A 13,869-nucleotide genomic window follows, 5' to 3' on the forward strand; every position below is an offset into this window, starting at 1 on the left:
CAACTCTTCGCAGAATCTCCAGCCTGCCAGCCTACTCCATCAGATTCTGGGTTAGCCAAGCCTCCGCAATCATAATATTTTTGGAATTCAAGAATTTAGAGACCTAGGAGGATCGATAAAGGTGGTAGAGTAAGGGACATGGAACTCACCTCCCACCATGAACATATCAAAAATACATCTACATGTAGAACAGGAGGGCTCTAGTCCACATCACATAGATTTATTCAGGGACGTAGGGTGAAGGGGCAGCAGCTAGCAAAGAGCAGATGCTTAGTGAATTCATTCCTTCACCAGGCAATATGGGAGATAAGAGCAAGAAACAGCTTGATAAAGTCTACGTACACAACTGGAAGATGATGTGATGAGACCCTAACAGAAATAAAGATCAAGCACTGTCTAAGTCCACTGGAAGGTAAAATAAAACCACACCCATGGTTGTGATAGATGCGGCATTCAAGACAGGCATTAGAGAACAGGTGTGGGGAAGTGGGGCAAAGGTCACTGAAAAAATTAAGAAAGTAAAAAGTGATATAGATCCTTTCATAATATCTCTGGGAGGATGGAACCCAGACATTGTGGCAAAATTCATTACAAAATAAATGCCATTTCACCCGTACGTTTAACAGTTTCTTTCTCTCTCTCTTTCTTTTTTTCTTTTTTTTTTTTTTTTTTTTTTGCATGTAGTAGTAGAAGTAGAAATAGTATCTGGAAAAGTATAAAATCACTATGCTCGATTATTTGAACCAAAGTCAAAATGAGAACTACCATGAATGTTAGCACGTTTTTCAAATTCTATGTGGAATTGGATGTATCGTGCTCCAATGGAATTTTGAAATGAGGTCAACTTCTGGCAGGTCACACGACTAACTCTATTAAGCCACTGTTCTGTGATCGGCTCCATATGCGGCACCCTTCTGCTGGGTAATTCTGTGCTCAGGCTAAAGATGTTATGAAAAATAGCAAAATCTTGGTATATTGTCGAAGTTCACACAGTATTACAAAAATCAAGGTACAAATGTATAATTGGTTCAAAATCTGAGAACAAAACATCACCTCACTTAGAGTTTATCATAAAATTATTTCTTCTCCCAACAAAAATCAAGGGGAAAAAAGTCTATCCTTGCAATGCATGAGCCTTGACTGTACCTTGGGTCAGGAAAAAATTAAAATAGCTATAAAAGATATTTAGGAGTTAATTGGGAGAAATTTAAATATGAAATAGATTGTTTTACGGAATTACTGTTCATTTCTTAAGTTTGATCATGGTTTTAAAGTTATTTAGGAGCATTTCTTTATTCCGAGAAGATGCAAGTGTCATGATGTCTGCAACTTACTTTAAATATAGAGAGAGGAGGGTAGAAGGGGGCATAGGGGTAGAGAGAAGGAAGAGAAGAAGAAGGACATAGGCTGAGGGGGAGAGACAGGAGGAGGGAGAAATACAGAAACAGAATGCTCAAATGTAGCCAAATGTTAACAATTGTTGAATTTAGGTGAATACAAGTGTTCATTCTACCATTTTTTCAATTATTCATTATATTTGAAATTTCTCAAAATAAGAACTTAGGGAAATAAAAATATTCTATCTTTATTAAATCTAATTTTAACTCACATAGAATGATAAGATTTACAAGAAATTTCCTGCTTAAAATGACAAACAGAAAGGATTCATGAACAATTCTGGCATGCTTTCTGATAAATACTACATATGCCTGGTGAAAAAAAATCTGAGGTTAAAAATTTTGTACCTTTTGCCTTCCCTCTGCTGCATTAGTATCACACTGCTATGTGTACATTTGTTGACGGAGTTTGATAACAAATTCCAAACTTGATGTAACCATCTCACTCTGTGCCATGTGCAGTTTTTTGTCCTGACATTTTAGTTTTAGTTTTACTATGAAATTACCATACACTATCTATAATATACTACAAACATTATTCCAACAGAGATCAATTTTTCTAAGAGAAATCAGTATTACTCACAGATGTTCTTCAATGAATAGCCTAAAAATTAGGATTAGATCAAACCATGAAACTAAGCAGTTTTATACAACAAATGTTCAGGGGAGAAGAGAGAGATGAGGCATAGTATTCAACTCAGCATCTCTGTCATGCCACAATGCTGGTGCAGCTACACAGCAGTGCAAGAGCCAGTGTGGGGATAGAGATGCGCATATTCCTCAAGGTATGTATTCCCTTTCTGCATAGTAATCAATGCTGCTGGTAAGCAGTACGTACAGATATATTTGCTTTGTATGTACAGTTCTAGCCATAAAGTCGTATTTCAGTTTATTTACTCCAGTTTATTTAAGAATGCGGGATAAAATTTCTGAATTCTTTTTACTATAGAAAATGAATTTCAATTAAGGGAGAAGACAAATATTAGCATAAAACAGTCTGTGGCAGAAAGGATATAAAGGTCAGATAAAAATATTACAGAATTCTCCACATTCACTGTGAAATGTACAAACATAAAAATTTACGTTTGATAGTCTCACATAAATTTTCAGGCTGATGTGCAATGAATTTGAATTTTGTTTAAAATATCTAAATATACAATGAGCGAGCAAATGTATCATATGCTGTGTTTAAGATATAAATTACTAAAAACAAGATAATGATGCGACTCTCCATATATTAATGTTCACAACCTTTTATTAAATTATCAAAGATAACTCACAAATAACAGCTGAACACTGGAGTCCACAAAAAATGCTATGCCATTTCTACAATTCTGTTCAGAACAATAACTCAGTCTAGATGGAAATCCTTCATGAAGTTTTTGGAAATGGAAATCACGACTGGCAGCCTGATTGCCAGTTGTTTGCATATGTGGCAAATATCACATTCCCTCACTCAGGACCTCCTCTGCCTAGAAATGTCAGTTTCTTGAGACTGCATACTTAACATTTGGATAATTCTGGATTTAGTCAGAAAAATGATAATGATAAGAAGTGCCCCCAAATACAATGACCTGCATCAGGAAGTTGTGAATTCCCTTTCACAGGCAGTGTTCAAGCAAAGATCAGACAACCCCTTAACTGTAAGTTTGTGGTGGGGATGTAAGCACCAGATGGGGAATTGGATCACATCCCTTAAAACTCGGTAAATCTAGGGACTCCCCTGGCTGACCAGTGGTTAGGACTCTGCGCTTCCACTGCAGGGGGCACAGGTTCAATCCCTGGTTGGGGAACTAAGATCCCGCATGCTGCATGGTGCGGCCAAAAAAAAAAAAAAAAAACTCGGTAAATCTGTTGCTCTAAGATTCTTAAAGGTCTAAAGATATGAAAAATAGAATAAAATAAAAAAATAAAGATATGAAAAGGTGAACTTTTGTGGTTTTGAAAGTCTAGATATTTTTCATTTTTAGGAAATGCAAAAGTTGCCTCAATTTTCTAACTTTTCTAGAAAGAAGATAAACCTGAAAATGGTCTTCTCTTTTAAGCTCTTGATATTAATCGTACACATTTGGAGAATAATATAATAAATATGATCTTTTCTCATTTTACAATGATAACATATAATGGTGGTGTCAGAAATACATTAATACACTGTGAGAGCAGACCTCTGACCTGCAGATACTGACCTAAACGAATTTACATGTGAATGAGGTAAATGGTGTGCTATCACACAAGAACAAGTGAAGCCTGCCTCTTTCACTGGTTTTGGAAAGTGATTATTATTGCACCAATGGAGCTTGAACAGAACTGGAATTAATATATCATGTTTCCTTACAAACATGATATATCAGTTTCTGATATATCATTTTAAATAATTATTTCCAAAATTGCTTTGATTACCTAACATCAACTTAGTTCATATAATATGAATGTTTCTATGATTCCACAAATTCTTACATTTTCCAAACTCAACTTTTCACGAAAAAAGTAAGTCCTGATAGACAGTCAAGATAAAGGATATTTGTATCTACACTAGAAGAAAAGCATGTTGATATAAAGTGAAAAGCATAATCACCTTGGATTCTGACTCCAAAGATCTCAGTTGCTTGAAAATAATTATGATGCAATTTTTCACCTTTCACCTTGTTTACTTACAACCAGGGAAAGCGTAACCACTCAGCCCAGATAGCTTGTTGGCGCACAAGACTGATTCAACTGATCATCCAAAGATTTAATTCTTTTTCTAGCTGGCCTTTGAACGTAGGCCACTTCTCCAGAAATTTCTCCCCATGTGAATAATGATTTGGGGATTTTGTTTTTAACATTTCACTTTATAACTTGTCAGTTTCCTCTCTATCACACCTTATTCTCAAACTTTTTTCCTAGAATCATCTCACATGTCCAAGTTAAAACTGCTAAATTAATTCTAGTTTGCCATTTTTTACATCTGATAATCCCATGGAAGGGTTAAATCCACCTGAGAGTTTAAGAAAATGTGTGGAAAATCTACTTAGTTCAGCTTTCTATATACTTATAGGTGGTTTCATTTTTAAACTTATCAATTCATTGGTATTTTTATTTCAAAGACAATTTTCATGAAAGTTTTTATTATATCTCATATTTTTATTATGAACTGCTATGAAATGCCAATAACTTCTATGTATCACTGTAAGATGTTAGAAATACAAATATACACTTGTATTCTAATATCATGAAATGTTCATTGCACATATATTTATGTCAACAAAAAAAAACACGTTTATTTCATGTCTCTTTCATACCCATTACTTCTGTTAAGAATTCTTAATAAATAGATGTTGTATCATCTAAAAGCTATATATTTAGATAATCCTGGGCATATGTTACTGTATACTAAAGACACTGAAAATAATTTTACTATTTTTAGAATTTTAGGCATAAAACCAAGAAGACAATAAGATGATAACATTCATATTTAGGAGCAGCATATGAATATGCATTATAATACATTCAGATACTGATCCTATGTTATTTGAAAATGATTCAATTACCCACCAATACTACCACAGAATTTTTTCCTCTAGAAAGTTGTCAAGAAACTCCGTGACTATTTTTCAAGGCCAGAGCTTACTGAGGAAAAGTGAAAAATTTAGTCACATTCAGATACCAATAGATAATAATCATTATGTAGCAATTGGAATACTTTTTATATTCATCCCCGATTCAAGAATTTACATCTTAGTGAATAAGGCAAAAGATTCAGAACTTTTTATTTCTTTCCTTGCATATTTGAACACCAGTATATAGATTCATAACCTGATGACTTTGGAAAATAATAAACAATTCTATAGTTAAGAAACATTACTCAAGTTACCAATAATCATAAGAATATAAATAAAATTAATTTTAAAACTAACCACATTTATTTATATTTCTCAAGTATTCCATAAGAAGTTATTTTTTCCAAGTACATTTTTAAATATATTATTTAAAGAATAGGATACATGAAACTCAAACATTATCACCCTGAAAAATGTTCTATCATAAGATTATGAGATTGTCTGAGATCCTAACAATTAAATTTTTATATCGAAGATCTTTATATATGTTAGGTTCACACAGTTTGTAATTTTATTTTAAAAAACAATAAGAACATACTTTTGATTTGCAGGTTTAAAACAACACTGAATTTGTAAGCAAAAAATAGAATATATGCATAAATATAGATAGCCTTATGTATTTTATAAAAAATATCTGAACATATAAAAAGTACAAAATTAAATTAGGTTTTAAAAACCAATCATACTCAGAACTTGCACAACTGAAATTCTGTTAGCATTACACAAAGTTGTCTGAGGAGCCTGCACTTACTGCAATGATTTGCCATTGCACTAAATATTTTGGAACATTCTTCCCTCTCTTCAGTAGTGGCAAATCTCAGTCTTTGAAAGAGGATTTGGTTTAGAGAAAATCTAAACACATCTTTGACAACCAAATTTGATGGAACAAGTTGTCAAATCACTAACAAATTTTATACTGAAATAAGATATCATTGATCTTTTATGTGCTTCCTAAAATTATTTTAAGGCATTTCTAGAAACGTTTTGAGATATTTGCATCACTAGAATAAGTTTTTAGCTTCCTAAAATGGTCACCTTGAAAAGAATATTCATCTGGAATCTTGTCTTGAAATTTCATTACGTTCCATCTCAAACAAATGCATAACACTTTTTTATTTATATATTAAGGAAGAGGAAAATGAGATAAACATCCTCTGGTGTTTTCTATAACTATGACTTGTTGATTTCCTCAATATTGGAACTTGTTTTCTCACATGAAAGATGAACTACATAAGAGACAGTAGCTGGACCAGCTCACTGTTTCTCAATCTCAATACTATTGACATTTGGGGTTGGATCATTGTGTGCGAGCGGCCCTCTGGATTGTAGGTTGTTTAGCAATATCCTTGGCTTCTACCCACTGGATGCCAGTAGCAGCCCCTCAGATGTGATCATCGAAAATGTCCCCAGACATTACCAAATGTCCCCCAGGAGACGAAGTCATCCCTAAATGGGAACCACTGGATGGGGTAATTGGAAATGTCCTTTCAAACCCAAGAGCCTATGATTCATAAGACAATATAAAATACATAGAGAGAACATTGTTACACATTCTAAATATCTAAAATTAAATCAATAAGTATAAAGAATATTATTATAATTTTTCTAGTTACACACATCTTCAAAGACAACTTTGTAATAAAATGATAGGGTGAACACGTTTAAAATGTATTGTCATAAGGCACAGCCTAGTAATACACTAAAAATATTAAGGTACGTATAATACACACACATGTAGAAATATAACTATAATAATATTTGTGTAAATCTATACATCTATGCATACTCATAGCAAAGAATGCCTCAAAACAATATGATCATTTAATTCCTATTTAACAAACTTCACACCCTAGAATAGTATACATTTTGTTATAATCAGTAGATAAATTTAAAATGACCACTCCTAAGGGAAAACTAGATAAAACAAACATGGCGGTCATTTATACAGAACCCTCCTGTGACTTTTAAACTCAATAAATGGTGAAATGCGTTACTTGCTTTCTCAGTAACATTCAAATTTCTATAGAAATGCTGTCTTTTTATATCTACCATCACTGTTACCATCAAGAACTAGAATTCAATCAAGTAAGCAATACATTTCCTAAGATTTGAAATTTCTTTCCAGTTACCATTTTTTTCTAAACTTATACTTAACATAAAAATCACTTGTGACAAATTAACAGTAAAGCACTATTAAATACCCAACTGAAATAACATTTTAATGAAATAAAATAATAAAACAGAATCATTATGAATAATAGTAGCCCAATATTTTTTTGTTCAAAGCAACTTACCTCACTTCTGATTTAGACAATATAATAAGTCCACAGATTACCTTGCAGGGCATTTCTACTGAGCTAAGACCAATCACGAGGCTCAGTTTAGATCTACTGATTATTGAGCAAACATTACTACTAAAAACCCTTATTATAAATGAATAAAAGATTCCAAATGGTTAGAATTCCCTGTTTACTGGAGAACACCATAAAGCACAAGTTATTAAGAGTATAGTATGACGGACAGTGACTGCCCCTAAATAAACCTGAAAGCTTGTCATAAAGTTGAAATGATATTCTTATAAATTGACAAAATTAATATACAATTTTAAGTCACAACTGTTTAACCATAAAGAGGGCTCATGGGTGTGTTGCTCTTCTTTTAATTAAATTAAAAAGTCTTCTCTGTAGTTATTGATGTGTGAACATATTTCCACAGAGAATTATTTAAATGAAGAGAAAAGCATTCAAATATAGTCAAATATAATTGTTTAAAGATACTATACATTCATTCATTAGCAGAGTATTCTAATATAAAATCAAAAGTAAAGCATGCCATAGGTAATTATTACTGGCTTAGCTGTCAGTTAGTCAAATCAACTAAAAGGCCAATTATTCTGAGGATACCCAGGGTGGAAAGCTCATGTTGGCATTAGGTCATTTTGAGATAGTTACAGTTCCTTTTTATAGTAAATTAATTTCCCAGCAAAAATATTTGGCATGTAACTGCATATGCTATGACTTATCCTTGTGTTTTAAATCTTTAACATTTGGAGAAAAATGTAATATTACCTATAAAATGAAAGTAAGATAGTAAAACAAAAATAGATAATAAAAATTTCAGATTAAGTTAGAATATTTCCTTTTTTTCTAGTTTCATCATCAGTATGACTCAAGAAACTCAACATCAAAGGACAAGTTTTCAACTTAATAATCATATCCATGGCTGACTTCTCAGTATGGATTTGAAGTTGTGTGTATATGTTAAAATAATGCATTAAAAATACTAAAAAAAATTTAGGAAGTGTTTTCAAATTAGAAAAAGCACTAAATTACCACATATTAGAAAGCCTACAATAAGTATCAGAGGTAGAAAATGCTGTGTCTAAAACTGAGATAATATAAGTATAGTCTTCCTTCATCTCAAAATTTAAATTGTGCAGTGACCCTGGTATATTAAGTTCCTTCCCTAGGCTCTGCCCATATTCAGCATCAGGTTATTGTAAATACTAGCACAATGAGAAATTGTTTTGGATGGTCAGTCCTTCCTGGATACTACTTGGGGTCCCTATTCACTGTCCACCGTGGCACTTAGCACCAGATTGTCACCAACTGCCTTCCTGTCTCCGCGGTGGACTGTATCCCAGACAGCAACGACTGTGACTTACTCATTGCTCTAACTCCAGCACTCCAGCTCTTAACACGAGTGTATTTGGGTTAAATGAAATAAACACCTAAAAAACATGATAGTCAATGGTTCTCAAATCTAGCAGCACGATAGAATTACCTGGAGAGCTTTTAAAATGTTTATGCCCACACCACTTAAATCTGAATCTCTGGGGTGGGAGGCTCTTGGGATCTGTTTTTAAAATCTTCCTAGATAACAGAAGCTGAGGGGAGTGGGAAGGGTGGTTGTAATTTAACAGGCATAGAGTTTCCGTTTTGCAAGATGAAAAGTTCCGGAGATCTGTTTCACAGCAATGTAAACATAGTGAACACAACTAAACTGTACACTTAAAAATGGTTAAGATGGTAAAATTTTATATGTGTTTTCTACAATAAAAAAATTTTTTTTTTAATCTTCCCAAGTGATTCTACTGTGAAGCCAGGGTTGAGAACCACTGTTAAGTATTGAATACCGGGAGAATGTTAGTTTCCCCCACAACCAGTGCTGTTTGTTGAGTGGGAGGGAGGGAGAGAAGAGGAGAGACTTCAGTCTTTTCTAATCAGTTCCCCAACTGTGTACCAAAAACCGCTTGTTCCTAAAAGGAGTCTAGCCCTAAATAATCTCAGAAAATCGAAACCCCTTACCCAGAATCAAAAGGCATGTTGGAATACTTAAAAAGTTAGGAAATCCTGCAATCAAGAAACATGTTCAGCTTACTTGTTTCCAAGACTTATTTGACTATACAGATCTCCCTCAACTTACAACGGGGTTACATCTGGAGAAACCAGTTGTAAATTGAAAATATCGTAGTTTGAAAATGCATTTAAGTCCGCTTACCTACTGAACATCATAGCTTAGCCTTGCCTACCTTAAATGTGCCAGAACACACACATTATCCTACAGTTGGGCCAAATCAGCTAAGACAAAGTCCATTTTATATTAAAGTGTTGAATATCTCATGGAATTTACTGAATACTGCACTGAAGGTGAAAAACAGAATGGTTGTATGGGAACAGAATTGTTGTAAGTGTACCCACTGTTTACCCCCATGGGAGCAAACTTGTTGTAAGTGTATCGTTGTTTACCTCCCCTCCCCACCTCCTCCCCCAGCCCCCTCCCAGTGATCACATGGCTGACCGGGAGCTGAGGCTCGCTGCTGCTGCCCAGCATCACAAGAGAGTATCTCAGTGCATATCACTGGCCTAGGAAAAGATCAAAATTCAAAATTCGAAGCATGGTTTCTACTGAATGCACGCTTTCACACCATCATAAAGTCGAAAAATCATTAAGTCAAACCATTGTCAGTCAGGGATTATCTGTATCATTATAAAGAACACTTCCCATCAAAATGGTTTCTAATACTTGAAAATGATATGCAGCACAGAGCAAGGCTGACTCAAAGAGCAGGAAAACAAGACAGTAGTGATTACAAACCATCACTAATGCAACATACTATCTATAGTGTCCAAACATGCATTCACAGTTATTGCACTGTATTACTTTATTCTTTTTGGATGCTGTTGCTTTGTGGTGGAGATACCTACTGCTCTGACCCTCTGTCATATCTTCACAAGGCAAGGTTCTCACGTGTCCTGATGAACACGGCACTGGCCTGACCCTGAACGATGCTTCTTACCCTCACAGCAAGTTGCATACCACGCTATATCCTGTTTCAATTCAATCCTCCTTCCTTACATATATCACAGGACAGTGTCACACATGAACTCAGTTGTTGAACAATACATTCATATGTTAATCAAAATTTGTGGAGTTTTTTTGAGTTTCTTTCAGTCCTATTTTATGTTTTTAATTTTTATTTTATATTGGAGTATAGTTGATTTACAATGTTGTGTTAGTTTCAGGTGTACAGCAAAGTTATACATATATCTATTCTTTTTTAGATTCCTTTCCCTTATAGGTTATTAGAGAGTACTAAGTAGAGTTCCCTGTGCTAAACAGTAGATCCTCGTTGATTATCTATTTTATATATCATAGTGTGTATATGTTAATCCCAAACTCATAATTTATCCCTCCCCCGCTACCCCACCGTTCCCCTTGTGAGACACAGCTTGAGAACCGCACCAGAGGAGGCTGGACCTGTTTTAGATATGGCTGTATCCACCACGGTGTGTATGTGTATAATACACACTGTGGGTGGTTTGGGGAAACACAGATTTTGCATCTGTCCTTGCTACCCTTAAACCAGCACTTTTGTGACAGTGATTCTATAACAATTTACTTGATTCTATGCCATTTCTCTCAGTAAAGGAAACAGCATCTATATTCTAAAACCAGAAGCAATGTAGTCATGAAAAGGAACCTATTTTAACACTTTACATAAATATTTTATTGCCTTTGAATACAAAAGAGATACAGACACTTTTCAAATTTTATTTGGTCAAGGCATAAATTTGATGAAAACTACACAACGGAGTAATATTATAAAATCTGTGCACTGCTAAATTCTGTGGTGTATTTGAGAGGCGCATAATTGGGTTCCTTCAATCCAGGCTGCAATCCATTGTGTTCTTTCTTTCACAGTGAACTGCACGTGAGAATAGCCACAAAAAAAAAAAAAAAACCATCATGATAACCCTGCTTTTCTGTTATTTTGAAACGTGCCTGATAGTGCAGTCAACTTTGCAGTGTGGTTATTTAATAGAAGTGAAATTATAACAGTACAATATAAAAGAATCCCGACTTGAACCAGGAAGAGCAATCCCCAAACTTAAATCAGTTGAAATTTATAACTCCCCCAACACCACCATAAGTAATGAAGACGTTCATAATATAATATTAAATATTGAACATCTATCTTAGGTAATTTTAATGAGAAATGATACTTTGAAACCTAATTGAGAATAAAATTCAGCGACAGTTCTTTTTTTTTTGCCACATCTAGATTAATAAGTGGGTTTTACCATTTTTACTGGGTTCACCAGTCAAGTTAGCAGAAAAAGAGAGAGAGAGAGAGAGAGACAGAGTAAGTCTATGCACTCATGTACACAAAAAGATCTTAAGCTCATTGTTTATCTACTTTGACTGTAGACAGAATTTTTTTCACTTATTTGAAACACCCAACTGAGGTTGATGTAGTTTTAACATGTCTTAGTGCTCTTTATGTTTCTAATACTGACACCTTTCTTTTTTCGGATGATATGCAAACCATAGGTAATAGATTAAAACACAATTCATTGATTGAGATAAGTCAGATAATATTAGAAAATGCAATCATTGTTCATTTTGTTGCTATTGAGGAATTAAAAACACAATCACTTTATTTCATGAGGTTGAGTCGTTGCAAATTTTGTAGATCATCTCTAATTTTTTTAAAAAATACACAATGTTAGAAGCTGAATTAAATAAAGGTTTGGGGGCTTATGTATCTTAACATGTACACAACACATGTATTTGAGGAGTTTGATTACATTGGTATCTTGATTTCTGAGACCTGTCTTAGAATCTGAAGCCGTTAAATTCGAATGTTAAAAAATATAAAAACCAAGCAAGGGTCTGTTCTCTTAAGCAATGGCTTTGTTCTTCCTAAGTTATGTTGTTGTATTAAGCTATATTGTCTTTGCATGCAAGTGGGAAGGAGAAAGAGAGATAGCAATTTTCCCTGGAGTATTTAATACCTATCCCCCCCTCAAAAAAAAAAAAAAGTAACAATTTTAAAAGGAAAAGAATAGGAATTCCCTGACAGCCCAGTGGTTAGGACTCAGCGTTTTCACTGCCATGGGCCTGGGTTCAATCCCTGGTCGGGGATCTAAGATCCCGCAAGCTGTGTGGCCCAAAAACAATAAAATAACAATAAAAGGAAAAGAATAGCAGTGGATTCATAAACTAAATATTCTTAAACACATTCATTTACTTGCATTATAAACATTGCTCCAATAAACTAGATCTGATTGACCGAAGGAAACATAAAGTATCCTTATCATTACTGTATTAAAGGGTATTTTTCTTACAGAAAAACACGAATTAGTTTTATACAATAACCTTAACAAGTTTCACAAACATCGTTCCAAAGTCCATCATCCAATAAGAGAAAAAGTAATTTTCTTTTTCAAGGTGGTGCACATTTCACTCTGGGAGGGGTCAGCAATTTCTGGCTCCAAACACTAAGGCACATTCTGGCTTGTGCCCCAAAAGGCCATGTCATTCTTACACAACTTAATCACTGGCTACACGGAGGAAAGCAACACTGCAATCTTTCTCATCATTTTAATGAGGACCCCTGGCTATTCAGTCATTGAAATATAATTGATTTGCTCCCCTCTTATTTTCATAATAGACACTCCAACCTAGACCACGTTTATTGGCTATAAGAAATGTCAGGAAGAATTGGAACTTTTCTATGTGTCCCCATTAAAACTGAAAATATGCCACCCTGTCTTTTACATGAGCTGCAATCATTTTGCGTTGGTCTCATTATGCAATTCAAGATGCAAATGTTCCAGTCGCCCTTCTCACTGAACTGCAAGGCCAGGAAAATAAGCACACCAAAAATGCCTAGTTCTATCTGTACCTTTTTCTTCCAGTTTAGTGTTACTTGCTCAATATTTTAGAAAACAGGAAATAGGAATAATAAGTATAAATGTTACCAATGTTACTGATTTTTACTAATATTGCAAAGTAGGACTGATATCTTTCTTCTTAATAATTAACCTATTTTTATAAAAATGCAAAATTTTCTTCCTCAAAATTACATAATCTAAGGATTAAATAAATGTCATCTGCAAAATAACATTTATGCTGAGAGTCTGAGTTTGCAAAACTGATGTGCAAAATTAATTACTGTAATCTTTAAAACTATGTGAGCCCTGTGAATTATTATTTTATATTGTGGAGCTTTTAAACTTACATCAGTTAAAGCTTAAACAATCAAAAACTATTTGATAATGTAAAACTTTATATAAATACAAATTTACTAGTTAGTCCACCATAGAAAATAAACCCCTATAAAGGAAGCTAAGCATCTTGCCATCAGAAATGTTTTTCTTAACATGGAATGTTCAGAGTTGAGATGTCATTCATCAGATTAAGTAATAATTATTCCATTTAGTTCTATTTCAGTTAAGATAAATTCCTACTCATTATTGGCAAAAGTGTTGGGGGAAAAAGACTGCCATATTGTTACAAAATTTTGGAGGGGAATTTAGTAATATTGGTTATTTTAATGGTCATTCTTTTTTACTCAGCAATTCCAC

The sequence above is a fragment of the Phocoena sinus genome, chromosome 12 (genome assembly GCF_008692025.1).
Source record: "Phocoena sinus isolate mPhoSin1 chromosome 12, mPhoSin1.pri, whole genome shotgun sequence".
Taxonomy (NCBI): domain Eukaryota; kingdom Metazoa; phylum Chordata; class Mammalia; order Artiodactyla; family Phocoenidae; genus Phocoena; species Phocoena sinus.